This window comes from Dryobates pubescens, chromosome 9 (assembly GCF_014839835.1).
Source record: "Dryobates pubescens isolate bDryPub1 chromosome 9, bDryPub1.pri, whole genome shotgun sequence".
Lineage (NCBI taxonomy): Eukaryota > Metazoa > Chordata > Aves > Piciformes > Picidae > Dryobates > Dryobates pubescens.
The window spans coordinates 4,182,393-4,199,186 of NC_071620.1; positions in this window are offsets into that span (position 1 = coordinate 4,182,393).

Genomic DNA, 16,794 nt, shown 5'->3' on the forward strand with positions numbered 1-16,794 from the left:
ATCATTTTTAGGCTGTCAGGTAATGATAGGACTAGGGGAAATGGAATAAAACCAGACATGGGTAGATTCAGATTGGATATTAGGAAGAAGTTCTTCGCCATGAGGGTGGTGAGACACTGGCAGAGGTTGCCCAGGGAGGTGGTAGAAGCCTCATCCCTGGAGGTGTTGAAGGCCAGGCTGGATGTGGCTCTGAGCAACCTGCTCTAGTGTGAGGTGTCCCTGCCCATGGCAGGGAGGTTGGAACTAGATGATCCTTGAGGTCCCTTCCAACCCTAACACTTCTATGATTTCATGATTCTAAGAAGAGTCACAGGTACCCCCTGCAATGTATAGAATAGAATAGAATAGAATAGAATAGAGAGACCTTCGAGATCATCGTGTCCAACCTATCATCCAACACCACCTAATCAACTAAACCATGCAACCAAGCATCCTGTCAAGCCTCGCCCTGAACACCCCCAGCGACGGCGACCCCACCACCTCCTCAGGCAGCCCATTCCAGTGGGCAATCACTCTCTCTGTGTAAAACTTCCTCCTAACCTCCAGCCTAAACCTCCCCTGACGCAGCCTGAGACTGTGCCCTCTTGTTCTGGTACTGGTTGCCTGGGAGAAGAGACCAACCTCTGCGTCACTACAACCCCCCTTCAGGTAGTTGTAGAGAGCAATAAGGTCACCCCTGAGTCTCCTCCTCTCCAGACTAAGCAACCCCAGCTCCCTCAATCTCTCCTCATAGGGCTTGTGCTCCAAGCCCCTCACCAACCTTGTTGCCCTTTTCTGGACACGCTCCAGCAAGTCAACCTCCTTCCTAAACTGAGGGGCCCAGAACTGGACACAGGACTCAAGGTGTGGCCTAACCAGTGCAGTGTACAGGGGCAGAATGACCTCCCTGCTCCTGCTGGCCACACTGTTCCTGATGCAGGCCAGGATGGCATTGGCCCTCCTGGCTGCCTGGGCACACTGCAGGCTCATGTTCAGCCTACCATCAACCAGCACCCCCAGGTCCCTTTCCACCTGACTGCTCTCCAGCCACTCTGTCCCCAGCCTGTAGCTCTGCTGGGTTGCTGTGGCCAATGTGCAGAACCCGGCACTTGGATGTATACTTAGGTTAGGTATAGTCTACTTAGTTTAAATCAGTAAAAAACCCAAACACTTACTATAAAGCAGGACAACCACATCAAGAAAAGTTTGTATCACCTGTAACAAGTAGATATCTCACCCCCTTACAGATTTCCTATAGATTTCTATATTTACCATACAAATAAACCAATTCTGTTTACTTTCTACTGATGAAAGAGTTGAGTTAATGCAGATCACTTTCTGTTAAATACCATTTTGTTTCAGGAATAGATAGATAGATAGATAGGTAGATAGGTAGATAGATAGATAGATACATGTATATATATACACACACACACGGTATGTAAAGCACCTAGAATTAACATTAAAAGCATGTCAATATTTTACAGCCTAGCATACATAAATTCATGAAGCCAGAAATGTATATCTTAGAAGAATGCTTTTGAAAAATCTTCATGAACACCAATCTCTGAAAACCAGTTTTCACAAATGAAAAAAACCCCCCACCAACAACCAGAAGACAAACAAAACCCACCCCACAACTCAGAAACCTCCACCAAACAGAAAAGCGCCATTCACTGAAATAAGAGATGAATTAAATACAGTCGAGCCTGTAAGCATTTCAGGTCTCCCTTCACTGGATCAGTTTACCATTAACATCACAGCTGGCAAGTGAAGCAGAGGATAGTTTTCCAGGTTAATTACCATACCAATTACCAAATCGTTATTAGAGGCTAGCTACAAAGAGACTTAGATAATATGAGTGTTTCCTAGACCGCTGGCCAAGCCAGACAGGCTCAACATCAGGACTCTTGCAAGTTCCCCTTATTTTTCTTAAAACATTGGCTGGATTTTCTTTCACAAGCAACTAAAGAAAATGAACACCTTACAATAAAATCACTTAGCAGTTCTGAAACATCATATCTCATCACACATCACTGCAAAAAGCAGATGTGGAATGCATGAAGAACCACGAGGTACAACACAGCCCAGAGTACAAAAGGCAACAAAGAAGCGTAGTTATCCATCCTCCGGTAACGATGTGCAATCTAGACTTAGAAGCAGCTAAACCAATTCCCCTCTCACAGAAAACTCAGAAGTCAGATACACAAAAAGCATTTAACAGGTACTCTCATACTTCTTTTGTCAGTCTTTAATTGCTCATTTATTTAGCATTTTTTCCCTAGGAGATCAGCAGTGGTTTCCTAATCTTTCCCAAACGTGTGGAGTTAGGCTGTCTTTTAAAAGGAGGGGGCAATCTTTGGGTGAATTCAGAACACTGTTTCCACATGCAGCACTACACATTCCTGTTGCTTCATAGTATGTTAATTTTAAAATGTTTTACCAATCCAGGAAGTGGGCTTTTTATCCAGGAAGGGTTGCTGACATGTAAAACATGCAGTGATCTAATTATCAAGGATATAAAAGAAGGTGAAGGCAGATTATGATTGTATGTAATACCTCCAGTTTCACATTCTGTCGTTTTCTAGAAGCTAATTTTTTAAACTATTCAGCAGTGTGTTCATCTTTTATCATCATAATCGATTGCCTACATCAATTATACTGCAAGTTTTTCTCTCCCCTTTGACCCAGGGAACTACAGGCCAGTCAGTCTCACCTCTGTGCCCAGTAAGATCATGAAGCAGATTCTCCTGGAGGCACTGCTGAGGCAGAAGAATAACAAAGAGGTGATTGAGCAAATCCTGCCTGACAAACCTGGTGGCCTTCTAGGACAAGGTCACAACATTAATAGATGAAGGCCAAGCAACTGACATCATTTACATGGACCTGAGCAAAGCCTTCAACACTGTCCCACACAACATCCTGGTCTCCAAGCTGGTGCAGTATGGGTTTGAGGGATGGACCACTCAGTGGATAAAGAACTGGCTTGATGGCCACACCCAAAGGGTGGCTGTCAATGGGTCCATGTCCAAGTGGAGGCCAGCTGCAAGTGGAGTCCATCAGGGATCAGTCCTGGGACTGTCTTGTTTAACATCTTTGTTGGTGACATGGACAGAGGCATTGAGTGCACCCTCAGCAAGTTTCCTGATGACACCAAGCTATGTGGTGCAGCAGTCATGCTGCAGGGAAGGGATCCATCCAGAGGGAACTTGACAGGCTGGAGAGGTGGGCTCATGACAATCTCATGAGGTTCAACAAGACCAAGTGTAAGATCCTACATCGATACAGGCTGGGCAGTGACTGGCTTGAGAGCAGCCCTGAAGAAAAGGACTTGGGGGTGCTGGTGGATGAGAAGCTCAACAGCAGCCACCAGTGTGCACTTGCAGCCCAGAAAGCCAACCAGAGCCTGGGCTGTATCAAGAGAAGCATAGCCAGCAGGTTGAGAGAGGTGATTCTCCCCCTCTGCTTCACTCTGGTGAGACCTCACCTGGAGTACTGCATCCAGTTCTGGAGTCCCTGCTACAGGAAAGATATGGACATGCTGGAATGTATCCAGAAAAGGGCCATGAGGATGACCAGAGGGCTGGAGCACCTCTGCTATGGAAACAGAGAGTTGGGGCTATTCAATTTGGAGAAGAAAAGGCTCCGAGGAGACCTTATTATTCCAGTATCTGAAGGAGGCCTATGAGAAAGCTGGGAAGGGACTTTTTAGGATGTCAGGTAGTGATAGGACTAAGGGGAATAGAGCAAAATTTGAAGTGGGTAGATTCAGATTGGATGTTAGGAAAATGTTCTTCACCATGAAGGTGGTGAGACACTGGAACAGGTTGCCCAGGGAGGTGGTGGAAGCTCCATCCCTGAAAGTTTTTAAGGCCAGGCTGGATGTGGCTCTGAGCAACCTGCTCTAGTGTTGGGGGTCCTTGCCCATGGCAGCAGGGTTGGAACCAGATGATCCTTGAGGTCCCTTCTAACCCTGACAACTCTGTGATTCTGCGAATCCCCAACCTTTCTTACTTGCCCACCCTCTTCCCTCCCCCTCCAGTTTGAACCAAGGTTCCTCTGTAGAAAGCCCAATATGTTACATGGATATCCTAGCCCACACTTCAACTAGATTTGGTAGGCTAGATTTAATTTTCAGATTACAGTGCCCTATGTTCTCTATAACCATGTTCTCTAACATTTATTATGGAGGCACTTATGTATTAATTTCTATGTGAAATTCAACCACTGGCCCTGATAAATAAAGTAGTATTCTCTAAACCCAGCCCCAGGTCCTGTTGAATGCTGTCAACTAGACACAACAGATGACAGGAATTTCACCCTAAAGCTGCCTGTGGAAAGGATTAAATTCTATTTTGATGTTTCTCATAACATAATGAGAATTGTGAGTGCTATCAAAGACATCATAAAATATGAATTGCTCTTGCTGAACTTATACAGGTCCTCCAGCAAATCAGACCTGCTCTTTTCCACGCCATAAAGCTGTTAACACTCTGTCTTCCAGCATTCTTAGAAACTATCCAAGAACTAGAACTAACAGGTACTTACATACTGCTGTTTATAAAATCAGAGAGGTGCTTAGCTTTAGAGTACAGTTATAGTTGGGTTTTATGCTAGTTCTTCACAGTTGCATTTGTTTTGATACCTTCAGGTTATATGCTGGATGCCCCAACTGAAATTCATCATAAGAAATTCAAATCTGCTAGTGTGATCAGTTTGTACCGAGTTGAAAAACAGGAACTTGGAATTCCTTGATTTTTACAACTCTATGTAAAGTCAAACCAGAAACACATCCAGAGTTCATGGTTTGTGTTTAACAGCATTCAAAGAGCCCCAGCTGAGGCTGTCCTTGACAAAGCCAGCTAATCACAGAGCGAGATAAATGGTTGAGTGTTTGGACAGCATAGCCATTAGTCAATTGGAGCTCAAATAGCCTCATCAAGCCACTGGAAACTGCCTCTAGCTGGGAGTCACAAGCCAAGAAAGCCAGGCTCTCCACTTCCCACCTACATGGCCTTCACCACTGCTCTGCAGACAGTAAGCTGAAAGAGCTATTTGACAGGTGTTACACCACCAGCACCAGCCTAAGTAATTCTGCACGTTCTATCCTCACATGCTGTACACTCGGTCAGTCCGTAAGAAAACAACTCTGCAAACCCATGAAGATCAAGGAAAGAGAACCCAGTAAGACCTGTGTTTAAAGCTGCAGTTTAAACAGGTCTAGATTACTGAAATAACGTATCAATCTCAGCAACTCCCTGTTTTATATGCACTATAAAGGGCTACCTGAAAGCACATGAAGCAACCTGCAATGGCAGCTGCTTCTGAGATAGGTGGGATGGTCACTGAGGTCTCAGGTAAGACTAGATGCTGGCACTAAACACCACTGATCAGCTTCCAGCCCTGAGCAACCAGCCCTTGCACACAAATCCCAGCTCCTGCTTTGTAGCTTTGGGCAGGAGGCTAATTCACAAAACAAGCCAACAAGAGATAAGACAAATTGGAACATTATCAACAAGTGAAGAGGTTAGCAATTATTCCCTTTCCCTAAAATAAGCATCTCAAATCCAGAAAGTTGAGTTGCATTTTAATTAAAAACCAAACCAATCCATGCTCAAAACACACTGGTTAGGCCACAACTTGATTCCTGTGTCCAGTTCTGGGCCCCTCAGTTTAGGAAAGATGATGACTTGATGGAACATGTCCAGAGAAGGGCAACAAAGCTGGGGAGGGGTCTGGAGCACAGCCCTGTGAGGAGAGGCTGAGGGAGCTGGGGTTGCTTAGCCTGGAGAAGAGGAGGCTCAAGGGAGACCTTCTTGCTCTCTCCAACTCCCTGAAGGGAGGTTGTAGCCAGGTGGGGGTTGGTCTCTTCTCTCAGGCAACCATCACCAGAACAAGAGGACACAGTCTCAAGGTGTGCCAGGGGAGGTTTAGGCTGGATGTTAGGAAGAAGTTCTTCCCAGAAAGAGAGATTGGCCACTGGAATGGGCTGTCCGGGGAGGTGGTGGAGTCACTATCACTGGGGGTGTTTAAGAAGAGACTGGATGGGGCACTTGGTGACATGGTTTAGTTGATTAAATGGTGTTGGATGATAGGTTGGCCTTGATGATCTTGAAGGTCTTTACCAACCTGGTTAATTCTATTCTATTCTATTCTATTCTATTCTAAACAAGTGAAGAGTCTAGCAATTGTTCCCTTTCCCTAAAATAAGCATCTCAAATCCAGAATGCTGAGTTGCATTTTAATTAAAACCCAAACCAATTTATCTTCAAAACACAGTTATTTTTACTCTAAGGTATAAAAGAAATGTGGAATTCTACCCCATAATCAAAGCAGGCAAGAGGCTTTCAAGAGCAACAAAGATAGCTGCACAAGGAAGTTAATGTTTTCTAAATACATTAAACACACTTCTGGACAAGTTTGGTTATTCATGACTTCTCCTACAAGCATAATGTGTTTTTCTCTACTTCTTCACTGAAGTCTGACTTCCAAAAACATCTCTTTCCATACCAGCATTTTGTTTCTTTCCAACTCACTTAATAATTGTTGGTAAAGAAACTGATGACCTGATTTGCAGTGTAACATTACCATATTTGTTACCAAGGCAATAAATTATGAGCATATTTCACGAGTATATACACAAAGACCTTCTATAGATGAGACTACATATACATATCAATAGTTTTTGTGGGGGGTTTTTGTTTGTTTTCTGGTTTGTTGTTGTTTTAATGATTATTCATTACCATCATTCCCCTGGGTAAATGAGCACCCCTGCAAGTGAGAGCTCTCATGGTGGTTGTTTTTTCCTAGAAGGGGACTATTGTTCTCTAAGTGTTCCCTAAGATTCTTTATAATTATATGACTGAAAATGTGTAGCTCCATGTTGAGCTCTTGAATACTGCAGAATCTGTGGGAACATCATTTATGGAAGGATAGTGCTTCTAACCCACTTCCATAGTCTTAAGTGATCACCTCTGACTTTGAAAGAAAACCAAAAAAAGTAGTATTAAAGGCATGCCCAAGTCTTGTATGTATGTTCAATAGCATTTTATGCTTACCTATTACTCTATTTAGAAGAGATTAAGTAAGTAAATGGGAATACAAAGTGGTATTACAAATTAAAGGTGTCTTTCTATCAACATATAGCCCTAAGCCAACCAAGAGAAATGCTCTTCAGCATGCACCAGCTTTCTCTATTTGCTGGCTAAAATAATCTCCCAAATTATCATCAGCAAAATTTAACCCTAGTGAATCTGAAATCTTTGTAGTAATTTATGTCCTGATTATTCTTCCCATGTAGTCAAGAATTATTTACACGCCTCAGAGTCACATCCATCATCAATACATCTTAACAAGAGTCATATAGAAGATTGAAGTTTAACACCTATGAAAAATGGGTTCTGTTTTCACCTTCTGCAGGGAACACACTTAGTCTTTTCTATATTTCAAATGGGAAATTAGGTATGTCACCATTAATACAATATTCAGCCCTATTATTACACAGGAAAATCCCATGAGGTATTTGCGCCAGGGGAAGTTTAGGCTCAAGGTGAGGAGAAAGTTCTTCACCAAGAGAGTTGTTGGCCATTGGAATGTGCTGCCCAGGGAGGTGGTGGAATCACCATCCCTGGAGGTGTTCAGGAGGGGATTGGATGTGGCCCTTGGTGCCATGGTCTAGTAGTCATGAAGTGTTGGGTGACAGGTTGGACTTGATGATCTTTGAGGTCTGTTCCAACCTTATTGATTCTATGATTCCATTCAATGAATCTTTTCTACATTTCAAATGAGAAATTAGGTATGTCACCATTAATACAATATTCAGCCTTAATATTACACAGGAAAATCCCATGAGGTATTTGTTTTGTATGCTAATCACAAATTATTACTAAAGCAACAACCAAAGTAAAAAGCAAAAGCTAAAGTCCCTTTTGAGCAACATGTGCAGGTCATCTCTTGCTCATCTCCAGTTATTCCTCACAGTCTTTTCCTGGCATACTGATTATAAATTATACAGAAAGTAAATTTGGAAGACAGAAGTATCACAGCATTATGAATCTTTAATAAACAGAACTAGCATGAAGGCATTAGAGGATTAAATGTGGTGTAAAAATGCCTTTAAATTGAGATACAAAGAATCAAAGACTTCTTGCAGTATCTTCTTACTTAACACTCGAATAAAGATTAATAATCCACATTGAAAGTTTGTGTGTGTAGACATATATGCAACCTCATAAGCAGCAGCTGCAAGCTTTCCAAACATCATTCTTAACACAGACAGAAATATCATTATAATAGACACTCTTCACCCCAAAATTAAAATCCAGATTCAGCTTGTATTTGCTTCCAGCAGCTAAGATGTGTGGTATAAGGCAGCACAGCACAATTACTTAACTGTCAGGTAAATAATTAATAGGTTTAGCAAAGCATTCTGAGAATATATGTCATCAAAACAGCAGGAATAAGGTTTCAGTCATTCTAGTTACCATCCTTTGTTTTTCAGAAATACAGATCTTACAGGAAGAGATTTGTAACAGAAAATCAGTCCGACAACTAAAACCAAACAAAACAAAGTAAACCAAAGCCAAAGCAATCAAAAAACCCTCCCACAACTAAAAAAAATGTGTAAGCATAGGTGTTTTAATGTTATGCCTTAAATGGGTTTGAAAATACCTACAGCAGCTTACATTCTTGCACATCTTGCCCCCACAATATTCACCAGAACTAGCAGAGAATGAAGAATAATTCTTCCATAGTAAAATATGATACCTCCTCTTCATCTGATAGCTCTTTATGGTGGAGTTCACCCACAAATAAGCCTTCAGGGTAGACTGTAAATATGATAATATCTCTATTTGCTTATTTAGAATGCACTTGAAAGCATTTCAGTTTCAACGAAGGTAGTTATGAGGGGGGAAAAATCTTGATTTAAAACCAAAAACCAAACCACAAGCAATTTCCAAAACTCCTTTGCTAACCGCCACAAAATTTCAACCTAACTTTCTATTTTCATTTCAGAAGCCAATAAGTAGACAAACTGGATTGTTCTTATGTCTAGAAATCAGGCACCTACTGTTCAGCAGGCATTGCCTCCAGGAAAACTCAATATATACAGTTGAATAAATGGAAAATATCCCTATACAACTACAAGAGGTTAGGCGCTCAATTAGCCCATAAAATTGAAGTATGAAGTGCTTTGCAAGCTTTTCCTGCACTTCATTTAGCTTTCCATGACATCTCTGGTAAACTTGTGTGGCAAAGTTCTTTCAAAGACAAATCCAACTATAGATGCAGCAAGCACTAGAGGACGTGAGTGAGAGAGGAAATAAGCCTAAATTTTTCTCCTAGCATTACCCTGTATCTTCATTGATATGTCCCTAAGAACCCACTATGCCAGTAAGATGCTGAAGCAAACACTGTGAAAAGCTGTGAATACCTGGTGAAGCAAAGCAAGCCACACATTCAATTCAATTCTGCTGCTTGGTACATGTGTACACCCACACAACTGCACCGGGGATAACAGCCCAGTCTCTTGATGAATGGCAGAGAGGGATTTGACAGGCTCAGTACTCTCAAAATACTGTATAGGTGTGACAGAAAAGGCCTTGCTATCTTCAGACCATTCATTATACTAATATTGGTTAAGCTACAAAAGCAGAACTGTACATATAGCAATAGAATAGAATAGAATAGAATAGAATAGAATAGAATAGAATAGAATAGAATAGACCGGGTTGGAAGAGACCTTCAAGATCATCGTGTCCAACCCATCAACCAATCCAACCCACCTAAACAACTAAGCCATGGCACCAAGCACCCCATCAAGTCTTCTCCTGAAAACCTCCAATGACAGCGACTCCACCACCTCCCCAGGCAGCCCATTCCAATGGGCAATCACTCTCTCCGTATAGAACTTCTTCCTCACATCCAACCTAAACCTCCCCTGGCGCAGCCTGAGACTGTGTCCTCTTGTGAATAACAGCACTAACTAAATGAATTATCCTTTAAAAAGGAATATTCATGTTAAATTTCATATATATTCATTCCAAGACAAGTGTTAGAGAGGCAATGTCTCCGTTTCAATTTTCCTGTGATCCTTCTTCTTTTTTCCCCTCCCTCCCCTTATTTTTTTTCCTTTCAAAAGGTTTGCATTACCTACACCCTACAAACTTTTACCTGCAAAATCTTAACATGTACACAGAATCAGATACACCAACAGTTCTTGCTGCCCAGAATGAAGAGGGTACAGACTGGCCAGCAACAAAGCAGGACAGGCTGCTGTTAGAGGTAAATAGAGATTATTTGGTCAAAACAGCAAATTTTTTAATGTAGTTGTAGTCTTTACCTATGGGGACTAAAATAATTATCCCAGCCTCTCAGCAACACTTTCAACAGCAGAACTGGTTATCTGAACATTTAATCTTGAAATCAGATAACCCAGAAGTAAATAAACTCAAGATGATCTTACTGGTAGAAAAACAACATCAGTGCTTGGGTTCTTAACACCCTTTAACGCAACTTCTGAAGAAAATACTTTGGTCACATTTGCAAAGGATCAACCCGTTTGTATGAATGACCCTTCAGACTTTACAGGTGCCACTGTGGTCATGCCAGCTTCACTGCTGTTACTTATCATACATACACATGTACTTACATGTAGCTAAGTCATGACAGGATCCAATGTGTCATCTTACATAGTGTGAAGCACTACTGTTAAGTACTGGATTAGCACTAGCACAGAAATATAGATTCATAGATTCATAGAATCAATAAGGTTGGAAAAGACCTCAAAGATCATCAAGTCCAACCTGTCACCCAACACCTCATGACTACTAAACCATGGCTTCAAGTGCCACAATCAGTCCCTTTTTGAACACCTCCAGGGATGGTGACTTCAATAATAAACAAATAAGCAGTTACAGATATTATAAACTGTAGTTACTTGAACTGAGTATTGTGTAGACATTAACTTCTAATGCATGTCAGTTCCTGTGGCATTGCTAGTGTTAAGACATGAGAGCTGTCTGATGTTGGATATTTCTGACATACAGAGATTTCAGGCTTAACATCATCCAAGTATGAAGTCATTAGTGTGATACATAAAGAGGCTGAGGGAGCTGAGGTTGTTTAGCCTGGAGAAGAGGAGGCTCGGGGTGACCTTCTTGCTGTCTACAACTCCCTGAAGGGAGGTTGTAGCCAGGTGGGGGTTGGTCTCCTCTCCCAGGCAACCAGCACCAGAACAAGAGGACACAGTCTCAAGCTGTGCCAGGGGAAGTTTAGGCTGGAGGTGAGGAGAAAGTTCTTCCCAGAAAGAGTAATATTATCTACTGCACACAGAATGAGTGGGAGAAGAAAAACAAACAGGAGAAAAAAGCAACTTGAAGTAACCGTAGAGACCTGTTCCCTATACTGTTCAAGTACTACAAAATGCAGATGAAAATGAGCCACATTTGCAAAGCTTTCACATTTTCAGTAGTTTCTGTTTGTCATGTAAAAGATCTTTACGATGTTTATTTATAAAATGACACCTTAAGCCAGTGTGCTCAGAGCAGTAACAACTCATTGCTCCATTTCCTGCACCATGGCAATTGAAGAATTCAGGAACTCTACAGCTTCCTCTATGGCCTGTCTCGCCTTTAAACAGCACCACAACACAAAAGAGAAGCAGCACACTGGGGGAAAAAAAGGAAGAGCTATGACAAATTCATATCTTAAATAATGTCTTTTGGGGACTAAAAACAACACTCTCATTAGAAACTGCAAAGTGAAGGTCAAAGTTCACCTTCTTCAGCTTGACAGTGTCATGTTAACAACAATGAAGAGTGGAAGAACATGAAAAGGGAAGCTGAGCAATGCAGTCTCCAGCTACCAAACACCCCCCATAAATAGCTCAGGATAGACTGAGGTATATGAAGGTAATTTTTTTAAATGCCATGCTGTAAAATCACATAATCAGAGATGAAACTGTGTCCACAGCTACAGCTGTTTTGCAAAGAGAAGCTACTAAAATGTTCTGAAACATCAGGCAGGTGTCAAGCTTATTATCATATAAAAAAATTAAACACAAAAAGACCTCACATTCTATTAGCAGGCAACAAACTGTATTTGATGGAACTGCTGTATGACAGTGCTACCAAGTAAAGCTGTGCTAATTAAGCAGAGTTTTAACCATCTGCATTACAGATACAGGAAGGGATGTGGAAAAACAAATAAACAAACACTCTTTCTAAGGATTAAAACAGATATATCCAAACTATACTTTTAAAGGGGAAATTGCACTGGTGTACTATATCCAGGGCATGATACTAGTCATAAGTCTAGAAACAACCCATCCTACTTCTGTTGATTTTAAAGACACAAAACCACCCTGTAAAACAGGGCTTTCCTAAGCAAATGTCACACAACCCCCTAGGCTTGCAGGTGAATACTAATCTCTACTTCCTCTAGTGTAAAATAAGTAAATAAATAGAAATTTAATTTTTCAGAAGCCATGAAGTGACAAAACTCTGCTCTGAATGTCAGAAAAGCACTGTCCCCATATCAAATTCCCTATGTGAGACACACTATTTTCTGATAACAGACAGCAGTTCATAGCACTACCTATGAATTAAAAGGCTATTGATCTACATTGGAACAAAGTTTCCCTTCTAATGCAGCATGACTGGCCTATAAATAAATAAAAACAACCACAGCATACCTCTTGTGAGTTGTCTCCTACAGGTATGAAATAAAATGTCTAACTTTCCAAGACAAGCCTCTCCTCTTCCTAAAGTGCATATCCAAAGGAATTTTCCTAGAAATGAACTAGTTCAATAGAAGTTCTCTTTCTACAATATTTGCCTCCAATTAACACATTACATTCTGCACATTAAAGCTACAGTTACCAGACATTTCATTCTCTTCAAGAGGAATGATGTCATTATACCTTGTACTTCATCCTCTTTGACTAAAAGGAGTTAAAAGTTTTTACTTGAAGAGCAAGAAAGAAGCACTTCACAGAGCAGTGTATGGACTCAACTCAAGACTATTAATCTGGGTGTCCATATTCTACTTCTGATGATGTCACAAATGACATTCTACAAACAGGTCACTTTATTCTGCTCCAAATTGAACACTGATCATGATTGAAGTAATTGACAAAGCATACTTTTTAAAACCTTGAAGAAACAGGCAGCATGCTGTAGGTAACTGGATTACCAATGAGCAACTTAAGAACTTGTTGTTACAGTGCTATCTACTTACATAGCATGACTGAAGAGTAGAACATGACCAGAGCTTAAATCCACCATCTGAGACAGATGCTGCTGACAGTGCTGACTGCCATCCATTGACAAGGGGGGTGGGGAAGAGAAGGAAAACAAACACCATAATCACGGCTGGGGGAGTATAAACCCCAAAGAAAGCTAACTCCACTTCTAAAGAAAAGGAAAATTCTGTGTGAATTTCAGTGATGCATTGATCCACAGTGATCCAACCTGGGGTCAGAGTGGCTGGAGAGCTGCCAAACAGAAAGGGACAGGGGCTGCTGATTGACAGCCACCTAAACAAGAGCCAGCAGTGTACCCAAGTGGCCAAGAAGGCCAATGGCATCCTGGCCTGTATCAAGAATAGTGTGGGCAGCAGGAGCAGGGAAGTCATTGTGCCTCTGTACTCAGCACTGGTTAGGTCTGGAGAAGAGGATAGGGTAGACCTCATTGCTCTCTACAACTACCTGAAGGGTGGTTGTAGCCAGGAGGGAGCTGGTCTCTTCTCTCAAGCAACCAGCACCAGAACAAGAGGACACAGTCTCAAGCTGCACCAGGGGGAAGTTTAGGCTCGAGATGAGGAGAAAGTTCTTCACTGAGAGAGTTATTCATCATTGGAATGGGCTGCCCAGGGAGGTGGTGGAGTCACCATCACTGGAAGTGTTCAAGTGGAGATTGGATGTGGCACTTGGTGCCATGGTTTAGTCATGGGGTCTGTGGTGACAGGTCGGACTTGATGATCTTTGAGGTCTCTTCCAACCTTGGTGATTCTGTGATTGTTAAAACCTGAGAAACAGCCTGAATTTAGAGATGACCAAAACTTTCTTTCTTGTGAGGCCACAGCGTGAGTGTGAAATCTACCCAGCACTTTAAAAGAAGGAAGAAAAGCAAATAGAAAATATAATGCAAGAGGAGCAAAACCAGAACATCACCACACAGTAGTATGCAAAGCCAGCACTGGTAACATTGCTGCCTTAGAACAATTTTATATTGACAATGAATGCCTACCTCATGTACACATTCAATTAGCAAAGTTGCCACAAGTCTGCAAGCACTGGGATCTTCAGCTGCCTGGGACTCGTATGAAGTATTCAGATATAAAATAAAGCCATTAATAGTGATACCTTCACAAGCTTAAGCACATGCAACATCAGAAAGTCTCCCAGTATCAAAACCACATTTACATATTTGCCTGTCATTACAGATTTCTAGTATTTCCCAAGGGTTAGCCAAAACAAAAGGCTTGTTTGCTTCCACAAACCTCTGAAGCAGGCAACAGTCACCGAGAGCAGTGATGAAAGTTTTCTCCTGCAAATGGTACTCAGCTAACAACCTCAAACAGGTTATTAAGGAATTTTTCACTATAAGCTCTATTTTAACCAGAACTCTCGATCCCATACTAGCCATGCAAATTAAGGTTTGCACTGTCACCCAGCGTTTCCAATGACAGTCATTATTCAGCCTGTTTCTCAACACAGCATAGGATTGTGTGACACTCAAACTCCAGCAAGAAATGTTTCAGCAGCAGCAGCAAAAACTCCTAGAATTTTATCTTTTTTTTTTTTGCAAGATAACATTCCTGTTGGAGAAACCTCTTTATCTCAGAAGAAAGCCTACCTTGTAAATTCTGTTAACGAAGAAAATGCTCTTTAGAATTGCTACAAATTACCATTCTGCACCCAGACTTTTCTTTCAGACCTTTAAAACTTCATGGAAGTGTTTCCTGTACATTTGTGCTTCACATATTCTATAATCCATGTTCTGTAACAAGCTTTGAAAGTATATTCCCTCAAGCATGACAGGTGATTTCCTCTACTATAAAGATTACAGACACCAAATTGGAATGGGCTGCCCCGGGAGGTGGTGGATTCACCATCACTGGAGGTGTTCAGGAGGAGACTTGATGGGGTGCTCAGTGCCATGGTTTAGTTGATTAGATAGTGTTGGATGATAGGTTGGATTTGTTGATCTCAAAGACCTTTTCCAACCTGGTTAATTCTATTCTATTCTATTCTATTCTATTCTATTCTAAAAGGTCCCCAAAAGGTCCCCAAAGGGATCTGGAACAAAGCACTGGAAATCACCCAGTTAACCACAGAATGCTATTGCAAAAGTTAAGACTGTAAAATAATCTAACCACTCTTTCCACTAAAAAGCATGAGAAACACAATAGCAATTAGAAAATTAAAAGCTATATTATGATGGAAACATAAAACTGACAGCCTGACTTCAAGCTCTGAGTATAGAAAAAAAAAGAAGTAATACTTTTTGACATTATGGTGGTACTCGATTTCTCCTCCAGGACTGTTCAAAAATGACATGTTCAGAAGATCCTGAAGTCTCATAAGACTATTTTTTTTATAAAGGAATTACAGAACATTCTACCTCTCAAACTACTAGAAAGAACTTGAAAAGGTTTTGCTAAATTCTTGCAAATCAAGGGCTGGAACCTAAACAAGCTCTCTAAAACTACCTGAAGGGTCGCTGTAGACAGGCAGAGGTTGGTCTCTTCTCCCAGGCAACCAGCACCAGAACAAGAGGACACAGTCTCAAGCTGTGCCAGGGGAGGTTTAGACTGGAGGTTAGGAAGAAATTCTACACAGAGAGAGTGATTGCCCATTGGAATGGCCTGCCCAGGAAGGCAGTGGAGTCACCATCATTGGAGGTGTTTAGGAGGAGACTTGATGAAGTGCTTGGTTGCATGGTTTAGTTGATTAGGTGATGTTGGATGATAGGTTGGACGAGGTCTCTTCCAACCTGCTCTATTCTATTCTATTCTATTCTGTTCTATTTTGTTCTATTCTATTCTATTCCATTCTATTCTATTCACACACCTCCTGATACTTTGATTGTAGCTGTTACATACTCAGTTTAACACAACCAAAGGTGTTGCTATATAAAGGTTTGCCATGTGAGGAAACATGGGGAGAAGAACTTCTCCAGAAAGTTTACAATCATGTTTACTAAGTCTGGAGGAAGAAGCAGCAAACAGATACTGTGCAAAGCCAGCCTATGAACAGTGCTTTGTAAACAACTGTCATGGAGGAGCATGCTACTTTTTCCTGTCTATTTTCATCTCACCTCCCCCACCTTTGACTAGCTGATGAATTTGTATTTTAAGCTTACTGAAGCACACCTCTTTTCCTTTTCTTTTTGTTGCATTGCAGAGACATCAAAACATTATTTACCTTCTCTCTAATAGGATCTGTTTGCCAGGGCTCACAGTGGCATTGACAGTGTACAGCCTTTGCACAGGACCTTTAACTGCACAGAGAGGATAGGTAAACAAACAAACAAAAGAGCAACGCTACCATGCAGAATGGCTAACCACTTTTTCAATTCCCTGCACATGCTTCTGTGTCCTCATATTTAAAGAAGAAAGCAATTCCTACACATAGCAGGAGAAAAATAGAGTAAACAAATGACAGGACATGTCCTGGCTTGCAAACAATCTGTGCTTTCTGGTTTTCTATCAACATTTAAACAGTGTACGCTTTAGACCAGCAAAATCTAAACATTTACATCTTTACAGCCCTGTTAGGTAACTTTTTCATCACCCTACAAGACTAACATG